Source organism: Gracilinanus agilis, chromosome 6, assembly GCF_016433145.1.
Source record: "Gracilinanus agilis isolate LMUSP501 chromosome 6, AgileGrace, whole genome shotgun sequence".
Classification (NCBI taxonomy): domain Eukaryota; kingdom Metazoa; phylum Chordata; class Mammalia; order Didelphimorphia; family Didelphidae; genus Gracilinanus; species Gracilinanus agilis.
In genome coordinates this window covers 44,340,647-44,360,606 of record NC_058135.1, presented here as the reverse complement: position 1 = coordinate 44,360,606, position 19,960 = coordinate 44,340,647, and the positions used below count along the sequence as shown (strand labels likewise).

At 37.3% G+C, this 19,960-nt stretch overlaps 1 pseudogene; it reads left to right on the top strand.

Annotated features, from left to right (window-relative positions):
- The first annotated feature begins 18,977 nt into the window (after positions 1-18,977).
- On the top strand, positions 18,978-19,418 carry LOC123252906 (annotated as a pseudogene).
- Positions 19,419-19,960: the final 542 nt, after the last annotated feature.

Sequence of the window (19,960 nt, the reverse complement as noted above, 5' to 3'; positions counted from 1 at the left end):
TTTCTTTCTTTCTTTCTTTCTTTCTTTCTTCCTTCTCCTCCTCCTCCTTCTCCTTTTTCCATATATCTTGTCTTTTAACTTTACATTAAAATGAACTCCACTTTTGGGACAGAGGGGACACTGTTCTAAACTTCAGGTTTTTTGTACTACTGTTTTCAGAGATAGTTCTGGGGAGTCTGCAAATTTTCAGTTCTTACAAGGTAGTATAATTTAAGGAGAAATGTGGTTACTGCTCTTCTAACCTGCGCTCTGGTCTGTGAACAGGCACTTTTTTCTTCCCTAGAACTATGTCCAGGAACCCCACTAGTATGCTAGTGTTCCTCCTCAATCTGGTACTATGACTCTGATCTGTGACTTGAATCCCCATTTGGGCAATGTCACAGAGTCCTGCACTCAGTGCTAGCAAAGGGTCTCCTCTAATCTACTTCAGACCAGTTGTCCAGCCTCCTTACAGTCTGTGGGCTGAGAACACCGGAAGTCACTGATGCTGATTCAGTTGCCCCCAAGGCCTGCTGTGACTTGTATCCAGGGCCTGGCTGTGACTGATTTGCTTGGGTCACCTAAGCTGAGCTATGCTCTACTTTCATCTCAGTGAGACAAACTTTTCCAGTCAATTTTCTAAGTCATCTTGAGTTGGAAAATTGTTTTATCCCATCCTTTTATTGATTCTACCACTCCAAAATTCATTTTGTAGCTTACTTTTAATGTTGTTTGCAGGGGAATTTGGGAGAACTCAGGCAAGTGCCTACCTCATTTCATCACGGCAGTTTTGCCCTTTTACTTTTCTTTTAAAAGAAGACAATTTCTGGTTTTATTTACCAAGTTAATTATTCTTTCATCTTCTGTTCTATTCATTTCTGTCTTAATATATTTCCTTTTTTCTTTTCATCTGTTTTTTTTGTTCCTTTTCTAATATCTTTAGAGCCAAGATTATTTTCTCCTTCTCTCTCTTATTAATTGAACTCAGATGTATAAATCTGATTATAAGAACTGCTTCACTTGTGTTCCATAGATTTAATATGTACCATTTCTGTCGTCACTGTCTTAAATATTCCAATACTCTTCTAGATTAAAAAAATTTAATTGCAACATAATAGATTGCTTTTCAATTTCCATATACTTTTATAACTTTCACATGTTCTTAGAATTGAACTAAATTGTCATCTGATATACAGTATATATTATTCCTGTCTTTTAAAAATTTATTTAGGATTATTATATGATCTCTATCAATTATTATGCATTCTACATATATTTGAGAAAAAACATATTCCTTACTTCTCCCATTTAGTTCTTTATATATACTTATTATTTCCAACTTATTAAACAGTTTGTATCTCAGATTTCCTTATCATCTTTTTATTTTATTTATTATAGTCTGATATTGGAGCATTCAAATCCTCTAATATTACTATTACTTCTGTAGCTATTTGTTCTATAAATTTAATTGCAGAACTATTTGGTACACATAAATTGAGGATTACATATTTGTTATTAATTTGTCTTTTTATCATTATATATTGCCCTTGTCCATCTCTTCCTATGCTTTCTAGTTTGAATTCCACATTATCAGTTACCATTGGTAGTATGTTTAAACATACTCATTTAATTAATTAAATAATTAGTTTTGTTTTGCATTAATGTCTTCTCTGTAATCAGCATCTTAATTTTTAAATGTAATTAATTTATTGACAATTTATTTCTATTTAATTAATATGATGATAATTTGTTAATTAATTTTGTGAATTAATTTCTTAATCCATCCTGTAACTTTTTATTTTAATTGGTGTCAGATAATTATTTCTAGAAGTAACAGTTTTTATTTATCACCTCACATAATTTTCTAATCATTCTTGATGTTACCTGTATGGAGTGAAATTTATCTTAAAATTTTGTCAATTTCAAAACTAACATTATTTAATGAAACAAATGATATTTCTGCTTTTTAATACTACTTATTCTCATACTTCCCTGATGTTTAATTGCCTTTCTGTTATACCAAAGTTTTGCTTTTAATATAATTAGCTTCTTTCCTTTTCCTCTTCCTGCCATTTCCAAGGTTCTTAGATTCAATTTCCCTTTTCTGGGTACTTCAGGAAGAGAATAGTGTTCACCATCCATGAGGTCCCATAGTTTACATCTCTGGTTATTCTAGATGCTCCTAATTTTCTATTTAAGTTTATTTTCAACATCATCAAACATAAAACATGATGATCTTTACAGGGTAATATATTTTCCAGGGACTCTCAGTCTTACGCAAGCCACTGCAAAAGAAAATGAGCAAATACTCTGATGCCATTACCCACATTCTTCTGTCCTTTCTCCTCAGATATATCACTTGTTGGTCCAGTTCACTTCATACACAATTTCCTGCCAAGCTGAACTGACTCAACTAGTAATTCATATCTTTCTACATTATCTTGCCTCTGAAGTTTGGTAGGCCAACAAGCACAATATTTATCCTATCCATCTCCTTTGCCCACTACTCCTTTTTACCTATTAATTTTATTCTATGTATTGATACTTCAACTTCAACTTCCTTTTAGTTTTGCTTCCAAATAATTTTTTATTGATCTTTTGGTTTTGTCATTTTCCTTTATGAATATTTTTCTTCCTTCTCCCCTACCCATCACATTACTCTTTGTAACAAAAAAAGATAGAAAGAAAGAAAAGAAAGAGAAAAAACCAATTCAGTAAAATGAAATAAAATTCAATTAAATCTGACACTACAGAGGCACTATACAATATCCATAGTTCCCCCCTACCCAAACCCTCCATTTCCGCCAAGAAGAGAGAAGGTGCATTTCTCACCTTTCCTTTGGGCCAAACTTAGTTATTAGAATTATACCATATTTAATTTAAAAAAATCTATTGATTTTTTTCTTAACCGATCACTAATTTCTCCCATTCCTATCACCAAGAATATTCTCTTGTAAAAAAGATGTACATTTAAACAAACCAAATGAACATATTAGCCATGTTTGATATACATTACCCCATACCATACTTTTGATCTACCACTGATTTTTTCTGAAACAATAGGGTAACATCCACCATCAGCCCTCTGGAATCATGACTGATTATCATACTAATCAGACTGTTGGTTTTTATAATATTCATAGTGGTTCAGCATCTTAGAGAAAGCCTAGGATTTTTATACCTTTTGTCCCAGTGATCCCACTAGTAGGGCTCTACTCTTAGGATACTCTTAATGAAGAAAAAATTCTAGCAACATTACTTGTAATAATGAAATACTTGGAAATCACTTAAATTTTCAATGTCTGGGAAAAGGCTGAACAAAGTATACTAGTCTACATTATAAAATAGGAGAAATATAAAAAATACATAGACATTATAAGATTTTCACGAAGTGAAGTAAAATAAAGGAAGCAAAAATGAAAGCAAAAATATACAAATTGAATAGAATTAGACAAATAAAGAAAAAATAAAAACAACAAGGTCATGATAAATACACAGAAAGAAGTTCAGAGGTGCTCAAAGGATGATTTTGTTACTACCTTGTTCAAGTTCTGTCTTTTAAAAAACATACTATTAAAAACAGTTGTAGTTGGGGCAGCTGGGTAGCTCAGTGGATTGAGAGCCAGGCCTAGAGACAGAAGGTCCTAGGTTCAAATCCGGCCTCAGACACTTCCCAGCTGTGTGACCCTGGGCAAGTCACTTGACCCCCATTGCCTACCCTTACCAATCTTCCACCTATAAGTCAATACACAGAAGTTAAGGGTTTAAAATTAAAAAAAAAACCAAAACAATTGTAGTTGCATGATTATTTAAAATCAGTTTTTTACTGGTTTTCTTTTATTTTGTTGTTTATGCATTGGAACATGGAACTTATAAGACTTTTATAATAATTATTTTTAAAAATATAATAGAATATGTTAGCTTAAATATTGTTATTCAGTCATTTTTTAGTTATATACAATTCTTTGTGACCCCATCAGGTGTTTTCTTGGCAGAGACACTGAAGTGGCTTGCTATTTCCTTCTCCACTTCATTTTATAGATGAGGAAACTGAGGCACATAGGATTAAGTGAATTGCCCGGCATCATAGAGCTAGTCAGTGTCTGAGGCTGAATTTGAACTCAGAAGGCGAATCATGCTGACTTCAAGTTCAGTGCTTTATCCATTTAACCACCTAGCAGCCAACTTAAGTATTATCTTCCTTCTGTTTAATTATGTTGCCCTAGGAAGTTGCTCTTGACTAGAAAATGTCAAAAAAATTTTTTTTAATTTTTATTTATTTAACCCAAATTTCTTTTACTCCTAGTTCTACCCTTCATCCCTGGATTATTGTCTCTAGGTAGATAGCTTCTAGATTTACACAGATAACCCATATAAGTTCTGAGTTCTCAATTTCCACTCTCACAGATGACTCCCTGGTCAGAGAGCAAGGCTACAAGTCTCCCTCAAGATTCTAAGGGAATCCCTGAGAAGTCAGGAGTGATGCTTTTATACCATTGGCCTAAGACCTCACCAGTGTGCTTTTCCTTAGTATTATCACTTGAGAATCCATTAGTCCATCAGCCCAAAGTAACTTTCATTTTTTAATTTTAATTTATTTTGATTCTTAGTTCCACATTCTCTCTCTCCCTCCCTCTGCCTCTTCATTCACCCATTGAGAAGACAAGAAATATGATAACCATTTTATATGTATATGATAAATATACCATATATATATATAGTATTTGTGTGACATATGTAGTCATCAAAATGTATTTCTACCTTAAGCATGTTCTAGAAAGAAAAAAAAAGCAAAAAAATAAAGAAAAAATACCTCAATCATTTAATCAGTTTTGATATGAGGTTGGAGAGCATTTTATATCATGAGTTCTTTGAAATTGTGGTAAATGTTGTGGAGTTGTGGTAGATGGTTGTATTGGTCAGAGTTATGAAGTTTTTCAAAGTTGATTATCTTTATGTTACAGTATTGCTGTTACTGTGTAGATTATCCTCTTGGTTCTGTTTCTCTTTGCATCAATTCATATAGGTCTTCTAGGTTTTTCTGAATCCATTCCTTTCATCATTACTTTTAGCACAATAGTATTCTATAGCATTCATATATCATAATTTGTTTAGCGAATTTGAAGTAACTTTTAGAAAGGCATATTTTTACTAAAGCGATATAGGAAGGACAGTTGAAATACAATATTTCCTGACATTATCTGAACACAGTTCTTGTCTGAACACAATTCTTGTCCAGTATTACTATAGTTTAAAGGAACTTTCACATTGTGAATGATTGATTGAGCATCTTTAGTGGGGTGGGATTTGTTGTGTGCAGATGCAAAGCATGGAATCCCTGCAAAGGTCATCTGCACACAACAGATTGAGTAAAATTAATCAGATAACCCTTATCTTTATCTAGTACTGATCTCTTGAGTTTCAGAAACACATAGCCTTTTGGATATTTCATTCCAGAAATTCCAGAGACATCTCAAACTCATCATACATATATAACAAATTAATTATTTTTCTTTAAAAAAAACATATCTTTTGTCTTATAATCAATAATAAGTATCAGTTCCAAGGCAGAAGAGTGATAAGGGCTAGACAACTGGGGTTAAGTGACTTGCACAGGTCACATAACTAGGGAGTGTCTGAGCCAAATTTGAAACTAGGACTTCCCATCTCCAGACCTGATGTTCTATCCACTAAGCCACCAAACTGCCCCTACTATGTTTCTTCCAAAGCAAACCTACTTCCCAATTTTCCTGTTTTTGGTCAAGGGCATGGTCATCCTTCCAGTGACCCTTCCAGTCACCCAGATAAGAAGCCTCAGAATCATATTCACCTCTTCCCTTTTACCCATCTCCCTCACACAACTAGTTGCCATATCATGCACATTCTACCTCTATAATTTCTCTCTCATTTACTCCTTTCTTTCTGCTCACATAGCCACCTCCTAAATTGAGGTCCTCATCACCGCTTGCCTGGATTATTACAATAATCCTTGTTAAAAAACCTTGTCAAAGCTTCTGGTGTTGTGATCTATAATCTAGATTCCACAGCTCCAGACTAATAGAACATCAAAATGCTGGTGATAATTTTGGTATGATGACTTTGAAGTTTTTTTTTTTGTTTGTTTGTTTGCTTTTGTTTTGAAAACCCTTACCTCCTGTCTTGGAGTCAATACCGTGTATTGGCTCTAAGGCAGAAGAGTGGTAAGGGTAGGCAATGGGGGTCAAGTGACTTGTCCAGGATCACACAGCTGGGAAGTGTCTGAGGTCAAATGTGAACCTAGGACCTCCCATCTCTAGGTCTGGCTCTCAATCCACTGAGCTACCCAGCTGCCCCATGAAGTGTTTTTTTTATTTAAATTTTTATTTTTTAGAAAAATTTTCCATGGTTACATGATTCAGGTTCTTGCTCTCCCCTCCACCCCCCCAACGCCCTGTAGCCAACGCACATTTCCACTGGTTTTAACATGTGTCATTGATCAAGACCTATTTTCATATTATTGATAGTTGTACTGGGGTGGTCGTTTTGAGCCTACATCCCCAATCATGTCAGCATCAACCCATGTGTTTAAGCAATTGTTTTTCTTCTGTGTTTTGTAACAAGGAAAATGGCATGGTGGAATTCCTGCAAGATACAGGGTCCCCTGGAATTCCGGGTGAGGCTTGATTCTGTACCTTGCAGGAATTCCACCCAACCATTTTCCATGTTACATGGAAATCACTCCTGTAGTTCTTCCTCTGAATGTGGGTAGCACTCTTTTCCATAAATCCCTCAGAATTGTCCTGTGTCATTGCATTGCTGCGAGTACAGAAGTCCATTATGTTCAATTTTACCGCAGTGTCTCAGTCTCTGTGTACAAAGTTCTCCTGGTTCTGTTCCTTTCACTCTGCATCAGTTCCTGGAGGTCTTTCCAGTTCACATGGAACTCCTCCAGTTTATTATTCTTTTGAGCACAATAGTATTCCATCACCAGCAGATGCCACAATTTGTTCAGCCGTTCCCTAATTGAAAGACATCCCCTCATTTTCCAGGTTTTTGCTACCACAAAAAGCACAGCTATAAATATTTTCATACAAGTCTGTTTATCTATGATCTCTTTGGGGTACAAACCCAACAATGGTATGGCTGGATCAAAGGGCAGGCACTCTGTTAGCGCTCTTTGGGAATAGTTCCAAATTGTCACCCAGAATGGTTGGATCAGTTCACAACTCCACCAGCAATGCATTAATGTCCCAAATTTTGCCACATCCCCTCCAACATTCATTACTCTCCCCTTCTATCATTTTAGCCAATCTGCTGGGTGTGAGGTGATACCTCAGAGTTGTTTTGATTTACAGTTCTCTAGTTATTAGAGATTTAGAACACTAATTGAGTAATTAGACCTCTGTAGTTTTACTGATAACTTTGAAAAGATATGGATATTTTAACAAACTAACCCCAAGGTATCATGGAGAAAAGCTATTTTGTTTCCCCCCAAACTCCATAAAAATGGGACCTAAACTCCTCCCTTCCTCCTCCATTACTCTTTTATCTCCATCTGGTCTATACTGCCTAGTTCTTCTAACTCTAATCCATGGTCACGTGAGTGATATTCTCTGCCTTTTCCCCTTCCCATCCTCTTCTCCACACTGCCTCCCTGTCCCCATGTTGCCATCTGCTTCTGTAACCACTTTTTTGCCACTAGTCTCTGCTTTCCTGAGCTTTTTTCTCCAATCCTGTTTCCACTGCCAATCATGGTCTTTCCCAGGGAGTACCTCAAGGACAGGGAGTGCCTGTCCCCAATTCATAATTCAATTATGTTTGATTATCCTACCTATTCCTCATTTCTCAGCATTGAGGTAGTCGAATAGCCTTGGGATAACCTGCCTCCTTACCATCTCCAAGTCATTTATAAAGCATTCAGTGCCATGTTTTGTTCACAAATTACAGTATGTCTGCTGGCAGGAAGAATAATTCAGCAGATGATTCCGGGCTTCAAGGCATTGTTTGCTTTTGAGACACCATTTTAAATCATAAATAAATGTGAAAACTCAGGTGAAAAAGACCTTTTGTTACTTTAACTTGGTCACTTAATGTTTGTCCAGCTGTGCTGACCTTTCATGTTGTGAGCCAGCTGGCCAAGGGGAGGGCACAAATAGACTGGAGGCCAGCAGAGGAAGCCTATAGGGAGCAGGGAACATAATCTGGAAAGGATGGAAAAGAACAGCAGGTGTCCTAACATCCCCACCCCATCATGAAAATAACTGTTGCTATCAGCTGATTTAGAGGAAGTAGGTTGGCTCCATTAGTCCTCAGGCTCAGAGAAAAATAACCAAAGTAAATTTATCTTTGGAAGGCAGCTTGGGTCTAGTGGAAAAGAGCACTGGATTTAGGACAAAGGATTTGCTTCTTTTTTAAAGCTTTATTTATGCTTATTGAGTTTTTTTGCATTATAGTCATTTTCTAATATTTTCTTTTCACTTACAATCCCTGGCTTGTAAAACCATTAAAAATGTATTGATACCCTTTGTTTTTACACCACTTGCACTACCCTTCTTCTCAAAGATACACCTCTTCGATAAAGAAAAAAAATTCAGTAATACATCAATTCAATACATGATGAAAAGTCTCATCTACTGTATTCCACACCCATAGTCCTCCACTTCCACAAAGAAGTGAAGGGAGAGGTACCTTGTGATATTTTTTCTTCAGAGACAAGCCTTGTCATCATAATTGTACAGTTCTTAGTTCTGAATGTTTTATTTTTGTAAGAACCCTATTTTTTTAAGTTTAAGCAAAAATAATAAAATATAAATAAAATAATATAATCTAATAAATAAATAAAAGATAAAGTATAAGACAGAATTTAGTCAGAAGGGACCTTACAGAATATACTCACATATACCATGAGTAAATGACTTCCCTGTTTAGACCACAGTTTCCTTGCCTTTAAAATGAAGGGAGCTACTTTCTCATCATCTGGGGGGGGGGGGGAATGGCCATGTGCTAGGTAGTTTCTGCACACTGAACTTGCTAATCATTTACCAGAGATGGTGAGAAATATCACCTATTGGAGTTGGTAGCCTCCTGCCAGAAATTGTCTACATTCAAACAGAAGGCTATATTCTCTTGCTCACTCTCACACAGTGTGTCTTCAAAAAGCCAGGATTACTGAGCAGTCTCTACTGCCCTCTATAGACTTGGGTTTCCAAAGGAAAATGAGAACTTGCCTGGTATTTGTGCATCTATTTATGGGTGGGAGTAGGACAGGGAGCAAGTTCTATAGACTTCTGAGAACCAGTTATTAATTTTTCAGGATCATGTATCCATTTTGATTTCATCTTGGTTTATGATATGAGATGCTGGTCTATACCTAGTTTCTGCCATACTGTTTTCCAATTTTCCCAGCAATTTTTGTCGAATAGTAAGTTCTTCCCACCTCCCCCAACTTTGATCAATAGTTAAAATTTCAATATCAACATTTATTACTTGGAATCAGCCAATGCCACCAGTCAGGGCTTGATTTATTATTTTATGGATTGCCTGTACTAAAGAAAGTGATGGATAAAATATTATTAATGCAAAAAATTACATTAAACTAAGAAATAAATGGGCTAGACTAGATGATTTTGAGGTATTTTCCAAATCTAAATCTATGATCTCATGACCTTTTCCTGCTTGTTTTTTTAAAACCCTTACCTTCTGTCTTAGAATCAATATTTTGTATTGATTTTAAGGCAGAAGAGCAGTAAGGGCTGGGCAATGGGGGTTAAGTGACTTGCCCAGGGTCACATCCCTGGGAAGTGTCTGAGACTAGTTCTGAACCCAGCAACTCCTATCTCTAGGCCTGGCTTTCAATCCGCTGAGCTATCTAGCTTCTCCTCCCATTGCTTATTTTTCAAGTGAGGAAATGAAGTCTAGAAAAATTAAGAAGACTTGTTAGTTAGTAAATAAGTGGTTGTTTAAGTAACTTGCCAAGGTCAGTCAGGTAATATGTAAATGGGACTCAAAACCTAAAAGGGCATTACTGGTAAATATATATGCACACACATACTCAGAGTATACACATGTCATATCTATATTTCTACATAGACAAAATAATTTACATATGATAGAGGGGAGAGAGAGAGAGAGAGAGATCATCATCTTGCAATCACATTAACCCTGTAACTTCAATTTTTTTTACATTTATTAATATTCATTTTTAACATGGTTACATGATTCATGCTCCTCCTTTCCCCTTCAACCCCCCCCCCCCGCACCCCGCCTACCCATGCGCATTTCCACTAGTTTTGTCATGTGTCCTTGATCGAGACCAATTTCCAAATTGTTGGTAGTTGCATTGGTGTGATAGTTTCGAGTCCACACCCCCAATCATGTCCACCCCAACCCATGCGTTCAAGCAGTTACTTCAATCTTTTCAATACCATCCCCTCTCTCTCCATCACTCTGACTGAAAAGGGTGAAGGGTAGAGAGCAAAGAGCTTCTTCTAGACCCTTTATTTGAGGCCAGAGCCCAGACCAGCCATCTCTTCTGGACTTCATCAAGCCCCCAAACTGGAAACTTCCCCACCCCACCTCCCACCTTCACACACTTACTTTTTAAGGTCATTTTAATGTTTTTTTTTTAAAAATGTATTTATTTGTTTGTTTGTTACATTAAAATACCCTGTTAATTCTCTTCTTTCCCTTTCTCTCCCCAATGGAGAAAAACATCATTTAACAAAAAGACGGTTGTATATATGTCTTTCTATGAAGGTGGATATTATTCTTCAGATAATATTTCTGTTGCTGTATATACTGTTCTCTTGGTTCTGCTCATTTCACTCTTCATAAATTGATGTAGGTCTTTCCATGTTTTTCCCAAATTAATCTGTCATTATTTCTTATGGTGTAGTAATATTTCATCCTAATCATATGCCGGGGCTTGTTCAAAGATTCCACAAATGATGGGCATCTCCTCAATTTCCAGTTCTTTGCCACCACAAAGAGAGCTACTAGAAATATTTTTGAACATATAAGTTCTTTTCCTCTTTCTTTGATCACCTTAGAAAATACTCCCAATTGTGGTGTTGCTGAGTTGCATTCCCCAAGCAAATTATGAACTCCTTGAGGATAAGGACTGTCTTTTGCCTTTCTCTGTATACTCAGTGTATTGGATAGTGCATGGCATTTTTGTTGTCATCCAATCATTTTTCAGGCATGTCTGACTCTTTGTGACACCATTTGGACTTTTCTTGGCAAAAAGATGAGTTTTCTTGACTTCAAGCTGGGTGTTCTATCCATTTTGCTACTTAGCTGCCCTGGTGAACCACTTAATAAAGATTTAATAAATGTTTATTTACTGGCACATACAGAGAAGATATACAATGACCTTGCCTTCTAAGCTTTTACTATTATATAGATTCATTTGAATAGGAAACGAGGAACTATTAAGTCCCCAAAGATACATTTGGGGATCAGACCTACAGAGCACCAGAGGATTTCTTTGATAGGTATCAGCTTCGATGAGTTTGAGGGCACAAAATCCCCAATTAGTAATTAAATTGTGAACCACATAGATTTTCTAGCTTTAAGCTATAAGGGGAAGAGAGTGGAAGATTGAGTCTCTGGCTGAAAGGTACCATGACCAGGAAATATAAAGGGAGTTCAAAAATAGAGTTCAGCCTAAGAGCACCAATTATATGGGAATTCCAAATTGTCAGTCACCAATAAACATTACTAATTGCTTACTATGTGTTGGTCCCTGGACTAAGCAGGGAAGAGCTAGGAAAGGCAAAAATGGTCCCTGACCTTGAAGGTATTACATTAAAATGGGGGAGATAACAAGAAAATTACTAAATATGAGCACGATATATACAGAGTTGATGGAAGATAATTTCAGTGTTGAGGTCACTAGTAAAAGGATGGAGGATAAGGGAGGGAAACCAGGAAGGAGGGAAAGTGGGATTTGAGTTGTCTTGAAGGAAGCCAGGGAAATTAAGTTGTATTTTTTGCAAAGAATCTCTATCTGGAGAAGAAAACCCTTCATGATCAAGAAAAAAAAACTGATAGAAAAGACTTTTCCATAAAAAAGGTCTCCTTTGACCCCAAGTTTAATGACTTGTGTTTCCTAAAAGAGTTATCACAGAAAAAGCTTTAGGGATTAAATGAAAAGATCTTGGCAGAGTCTACTTATCCTATATGAAGAAAAGGTAGCATCCAGCTGAGGGCTGTAACTGAGATCAGAAGCTGGGAGGCACAAGAAACTCTAGTCGCCCAATGGAGCCATCTTTAGAAATGACTAATAGCAACCACAGCACTAATGAGTCATGCTAAGTAGAAGCCTCATGAGAGCAGCAGGAATGTCATGATAACATTATCTGGAGATGTGCAATGTCAGAAACATGAATTATATCTCTCCTGGTTCACCCTGGCCACATGCCTAACTATATCTACTCTTCCCAATGATGTAGGCACCCCAGTGAGGACTTATGAATAGCAGGTAATGTCCTATTGGTACTTATTTTACTATGATAATTAATTAAACGCCTTTGGGTTAATTATGTCCCTTTGAATTCTAGCAGAGGTAAAAAACAACATAGGGGTTCATGAACTACAGTATTGAACTGAAGGAGACATAAAGAGTAAGCTGGGTGGCTCAGTGGCTTGAAAGCCAGGAATTGCTGGGTTCAAATCTGGCATTAGACTCTTCCTAGCTAGGTGACCTGGGCAAGTCACTTAACCCCCCTTGCCTAGCCTTTATTGTTCTTCTGTTTCAGAACAAATGCACAGTTTTCATTCTAAGATGGATGGTGTGGAAAATATATGTAAGGTAATGGGGTCACCAGGGATATTATAAATAAACTAAGTGGTTTGTGGGAACACACTCTGGGATTTATGAGAGACTGGACCAGGATGGAAAGACCAGAGTTTACTGGATTCCCACAGGAATGGCAGTTGATCTTAACTGTCACTCAGCTATCCCTAGGCCAGAGTCTAGAAACAGGCTGACAAGGTAAAAGGGTCTTAACAGCTTTAATTATATTTGACTAAAAGGTGGGAAAGGGATTTCTATACTTAAAATCTAAAGGATAAAACCACAGGCCAATGGGAGGACTTATTCTACTCTTATCTAAGTGATCTAACAAGCAGGGCCCAAGGAGCAGTGGAGTCTATGGGTGACTGCCTCAGACCTGGAACCTGCCAGGCTTGAGCAGCTCAGCTAGGGGCTTTGTGGCTTTGGGATTCTCACTGCAATCCACTGATGATCTCTGGATGCCAGGAGTCAAGGTTGTCTCAGGAACCAAGTAGGAAGGGATTGCTTGAAACGCTGTCCACCAGATCTCAAACTTCTCCTCCTCCCTTGGCTCTGTAGATCTTGTCCTCTTTGCTAGATGCCACACCACACAGGATCCCAGGGGAAAATCAGGATGCAGGGTGTCCTTTTACTCTGAGTTCTCCCAGGGCTCACCACAGTTTGTGTTAACCCCTAATGGAGTCCCACTCAGAGCACAAGTCACTTCTTCCTGCTCCTTCATTCCAACCTGGAATTCCCAGCTCCAGCTCCTTCCTGCTATGTACAACTTAACTCCTAATCACTAGCTAATCTAATCTTCCTCACAACAATGGTAAAGGTTTTTAAAAAAGTAAAAAATAAGAAACATATAACAAAAAGTGTAAATTGAACCTAGAGAAGACTGTACAAGTTAAGGGATGCCTCCAGTGCTACAAGTAAAAAAGCAAAGCTTCCTGCTCAGACTTAAAGTCAGAAGATTTGAATTTTAATCCCAATTTGGGGATTAGACTAACCTGTATGATTTTAAGATTTTTTGTAATCTGCCCCTCAGCCTCAATTTCTTCATCTGTCAAAGGAGGGACAAAGGGAAGAATTGGACTGTTGATCTCTAAACATCTTAGTCTAAACTCAAGGTCTCCCCATTTAAGATGTCTCTTAAAGAAATAGAAATTTACTTTGTTTCCAGGAGGAGAATTAATTTGCCCTTTGGGCTTTCCATTCCAGCAATTGTCAAAAGCATTGGAAATGAGCAAATCCTAAGAAAGAACTTCATAAGATTGTAAGGATAATGGCTGCTGAACACCTATTCCAGCCAAGGCAACAAAACAGCTCTCCACGTCAAAGCAGAGTTAGAGGCTTTCCACCCTTTGCCAAGCCAGACCACTGACCATGACCTCCAGAGAAAAAGATGAAAAACAAACAGGTAAGAGGCCTCTCCAGGAAGCGGCTTAGATGAAAGGAGGCAGCCTCCTCCCCAGCAGAGTGGCAAAGATTCAGAGGGGATTAAGGGAATCTGATGTTGGCCGTGGATAAAGGAATCCAAAGAGCCTAGCATAGTTGAGACCTAGAGGAAATTTACATAAGCCCCCCTGAAAGTCAAGGGAATGGAGCCCCTAGGAGAGACAGGAAGAAACACTGCCAAGAGAAAACATCTGTAATAAGCAGGCTTAGGAGGGGAAGGTGGAGGTGGAGGGGGGTGGGAAAGGGAAGCCAGTGGAGGCTGGGGGGGGGCAAGGGAAAAGCATACACCTCCACTTAGAAGGCTGGCAGGGAGCCTGCAAAGCAAATCTGACTCCTTTGGGGATTCCTTTTATTATTCCTCTTTCCTTCTGGGCTGTAGTCCTTTGATGGAATTCTCTGTGTGAAAAGGAAAGGGATATGTATATGAGAAACCTTTTGAAAAAAAGCCTTGGGGAAAATGGATAAAGCCCTTATTGGAGCTGGAATCTGGAGGCTAAAACCCTGAAAGCAGGATGGAAAGGAGACAAGATTAAAGAGAAGCTTTGGTGGCTCAAAGCCATGAGGTATAAACTTCTGGGATCAAGATTGCCCGGATCCCCCAAGGAGCCCCTATCCCAAATGATATTTCCCTCATCACTAGCATTGATACAGCAAGAATTAAACTTCTGGGTCCTGGTTCTGAGAAATGAATAACTCAGACAAGGGTGAGTAGTATGGGTTTCAAACAAAATCAATAATTTTATAAAAATCTACGATCTTTTTTTCAGCTCTCCATCAAGGCAGATCGCCCCCCCCCCCCCCCCAGTGGATGTGTTCACTTCCTGCTCTTCCCGACCATCCTCCATTGAGGAACTTTCTAACATACTGTGAAATCTTTTCATTTTCTGTGGTTTCCAGGTAAACGCTCTGGCTGGCTGCTATCCCCTTAGAGTAGGGGTGTGTTGGTGCTAGCTCTAAAACCTTACAAAAGCAAATTGTTACATTTTCAGAGTGAGCAAAAGTCAGAAGTCAAGGCTTTGATTGGCTTATTTTGTTTTGTTGACTGTCTAGGCTTTTAAAATTTTTATTAATTTAAAAGTTAATTTAATATATTTTAAATTTAATTTAAATAATTTAATAAATTTAATTCTAAAAAATAAATTTTAAAATGTGGACATACATTCCAGGCTAGCACATCTTATTTTTGCTCTTAGAACTATGCCTTGAGTTAATGATCAGATGAGAAAATAACAACAATAATGGCCATTTCTATAGGGCTTTAAGGTTTGCAAAGGGCTTTATGGATTATCTCATTTGTGCCTCCCAATACCCTAGTCTTAGAGAGCTCTATAACTGACCCATCTCCCTTTTTAATTGTTAGTTTCCTTTATATTTGAACAATAACAATAATAGCTAGCATTTACATAGGATTTTGAGGTAGCTAGGTGGATACAATGGATAGAATGCTAAGCCTGGAGTCAGGAAGACTTTATCTTCCAGAATTCAAATCTGGCCTCAGATGCTTATTAGCTGTGTAACCCTGGGCAAGTCTTTTAACTCTCTTTCTATTGGTTTCCTCATCTGTAAAATAAAGGAAATGGCTGACTACTCCAGTATCTCTGCCAAGAAAACCCCCAAATGGGATCATGAAAAAGACTCAACAACAACAACAAATATTGGGCTTTAAGATTTACTAAGTGTCAGATTGACTAACATGACAGTAAAAGGAAAGTAATAAATGTTGGAGGGGATGTGGCAAAACTGGGACATTAATATTGCTGGTGGAGTGATGAATTGATCCAACCATTCTGGCTGGCAATTTGGAACTATGCCCAAAGGACTTTAAAAGACTGTCTGCCCTTTGATCCAGTCATACCACTGCTGGGTTTTTATCCCAAAAAATAATAAGGAAAAAGACTTGTACAAAAATATTTATAGCCGCTCTCTTTGTGGTGGCAAAAAATTGGAAAATGAGGGGATGCCCTTCAATTGGGGAATGGCTGAACAAATTGTGGTATCTGTTGGTGATGGAATACTATTGTACTGAAAGGAATAATGAACTGGAGGAATTCCACGTGAACTGGAAAGACCTCCAGGAATTGATGCAGAGTGAAAGGAGCAGAGCCACAAGAACACTGTAAACAGAGACCAATACACTGTGGTAAAATAGAATGTAATGGACTTTTCTAGTAGCAGCAATGCAATGATCCAGGACAATTCTGAGGGAATTATGAGAAAGAATGTTATCCATATCCAGAGAAAGAACTGAGGGAGCAGAAACACAGAAGGAAAAACAACAGCTTGAAAACATGGGTTGATGGGGATATGATTGGGGATGTAGATTCTAAAGCAGTGGATCCCAAACTTTTTTGGCCTACCGTCCCCTTTCCAAAAAAAAAAATATTACTTAGCGCCCCCTGTCACATACTATCACAGCCCCCTTACAGTTATTCACTGCCCCCAAATGCACCTGTGGCCATCACCTTCTCCCTGGATTGCTGCAGCACCCACCAGGGGGCGGTGGTGCCCACTTTGGGAATCACTGTTCTAAATGATCACCCTAATGCAAATAATAATAATATGGAAATAGGTCTGGATCAATGATACTTGTAAAACCCAGTGGAATTGCTCATTGGCTATGGGAGGGGGATGGGAGGTGTGGAGGAAAAGAACATGAATCATGTAACCATGGAAAAATATTCTAAATTAATCAAATAAAATTTAAAATTGGAAAAAAAAGATTTGCTAAGTGTATTACAAATATTCTCATTTAATCTTCACAACAAACCCAGGAGATAAGTGCTATTATTAACTCCATTTTACAGATGCGGAGACTGAGACAGGCAGAAGTGACCTGTTCAGTGTCACAGTATCTGATGCTGGATTTGTACTTGACTTTTCAATTCTAAGTCCAGCACCCTTTCCCCCTGTGCCATGTAATTGCCATTTCTTGAATCTACATCACTAGTAGTAATAAATACAGGACCTGAGTTCATATCCTGCCTTGGCATTGCCTGTATGATCTTGGGCAAATCACCTGACTCACAGGAAGAGGAGGACTGCTAAGTTACCTTCTACCTCAAATATATTATTCCCTAGATTGCTGGCACACCATTTTTCATAGTGCCATAGATCTAGAGTTGGGAGGGACCTAGAAGGCCATCTAGTCTGACTTCACTTTCTTTACTCTTTATTTTCTATCTTAGCAACAATTCTAAGACAGAAGGGCAAGAGCAGCTAAGTGACTTGTCCAGGGGTCACACAGCTGGGAAGTGTCTAAAGCTAGATTAGAACCTAGGTCCACCCAACTTCAGGCCAAGAATGACAACTAGGTTGCAAACTTGGAAGACTGAAGGATGGCAATACCTTTGATAGTTAAGGGGGGAAAATAAAGGTTTTTATAAATGAAATGGGAGCACTTGAAAAAAATTAGAAAAGAAATGAGACCTATAGGGAAAAAAAGAATTGGAGAAAAAATTGACAGTTACATATAAGAGGTACAAAACCTTGGGCTTTGCTTTCAATCGAAAGCCAGGTTCAGAGGCTGGAAGTGCTGGGTTCAAATCTGACATGTCTTAGTTGTGTGAAACTGGGCAAGTTACTTAACACCCCCTCCTCCATTGCCTAATATTTACCATTCTTATGACTTGGAACCAATATGCAGTATTGATTCAACCTTAAAAAAACAACAAACTCTGAAAATTAGAATGGACCAAATAGAAGCTAATGAGACAACATGAATTATAAAAGCAAAGTCAAAAGACAAAAAAACTAGAAAAATTATAGTCTTTGTAGAAATAGATAAAAAAGAAATGAATTTAAGAATCAACTGTATACCATGGCATAGCTAGATCAATGGCTACAGTTTAGTAACTTTAGGAGCATAGTTATAAATTGCTTTATAAGTGTCTGACCCAGTTCATAGCTCCACCAAGAATGGACCTCTTTTTCCACAACCCCTCCAGCATTTATCATTTTCCTTTTTCTTTTTTTTTTTTAAATCTTTGCCATTCTGATTGGGGTGAGATAGAGCCTCAAATTTGCTTTCATTTCTATTTCCCTAATTGTTAGAAACTTAGAGTTATTTCTTCATATGGTTGATGATAGTTTAGATTTCTTCCTTTGAAAACTGATAGTTTGTATTGTTGGACCATTTATCCATTTGGGAAATGGCTCTTAATTGCATACATTTGAATCAGTTCCTTACTTATTTTGGAAATGCGATCATAGTCAGAGAAACTAGATGCAGGTTTTCCCTCTAGTTGCCTGTTTCTTTTCTAATTTTAATTATTTATTTATTTTTAAAATAAATTTTATGTTTTAGAAGTTGTCCATTTTCTTTTGCTTGAGCTTCTCTATTATTCTTTTGGTAATGTATTTTGCCCCTATCCACAGGTCTAAAAAGTAAATTTGAATCAGTTCCTTACTTATTTTGGAAATGGGATCATAGTCAGAGAAACTGGATGCAGGTTTTCCCCTAGTTGCCTGTTTCTTTTCTAATTTTAATTATTTATTTATTTTTAAAATAAATTTTATGTTTTAGAAGTTGTCCATTTGCTTGAGCTTCTCTATTATTCTTTTGGTACTGTATTTTGCCCCTATCCACAGGTCTAAAAAGTAATTTTTTCCTTGCTCATCTAATTTGATTATGATATGACATTTTTTAACTGTGTTCATTTGGAGGATATCTTGGTATATAGTGTTGATATAAACCTAATTTCTGCCAGACTGTTGTCTACATTTCCCACCAGTTTTTGTCAGAGAGCAAATATTTATATAGACTTTTAAAAAAAAGGAATGAAAAATGGTCTCTAGGGGTACCAAGTCTGTGCTGTTTATATGCCTATGTAATATTTGTTGCTCGCCAATAGCAAAAGCAGTCCTTAAGAGATCTGTCAATGATCAAAATATTTCAGATAAGTGTGGTAAAGTCTATGCATGAAATAGGAAACCATCCTGATTATCTAGGGCAGATTCTCATGAAGAAACATGGCCAGGCAGATTACTTAAGATTTTCTCACCTTTGAATATAGACTATGAATAGATGAAAGCAATCTGAGACATGTGAATAGAAAAATTCATCACATTAACAACTGCTAAGCTAGAATGGAACTTCCTGAAAGCTATGATCCATAGAAAGAACTTATTTTAAAAAAATCCATATTATGGAAATTACTCTAATTTTGAGACTGTATATGAATAATATGTGATATGTTGTAAAGCATTTTTTGGGAAATCTCATTGAGACTCACACCCCCTCTGTCCCAGCAACACTTACTAGGTATGTATCCCAAAGAGATCAAAGATGGGGTAAAAGACCTACATGCACGAAAAATATTTTTAGTAGCTTTTTTTTGTGGTGGCAAAGACCTGCAAACTGAAGGGATGTCCATCAGTTGGGGAATGCCTGAATAAGTTGTGGTTGTTATGGAATAGTTTTGTAATATTGTGAGAGATAATGAACTGGACAATTTAAGAAAAACTTGGAATGACTGATACAAAGTGAAGTGAGCAGGACCAGGAGAACATTGTACACAGTAACAGCAATGATGTATGATGATCAGCTGTGAATGGCTTAACTATTTTCAGCAATGCAAGGATACAGGACAATTCCAAGGGATTTGTGACAAAAAAGGCTAAATAGCTACCATAGAAGGAAATGATGGCATCTGAAGGCAAATTGATTGATTGACTCCTTCCTTCCTTCCTTCCTTCCTTCCTTCCTTCCTTCCTTCCTTCCTTCCTTCCTTTTCTTTCTTTCTTTCTTTCTTTCTTTCTTTCTTTCTT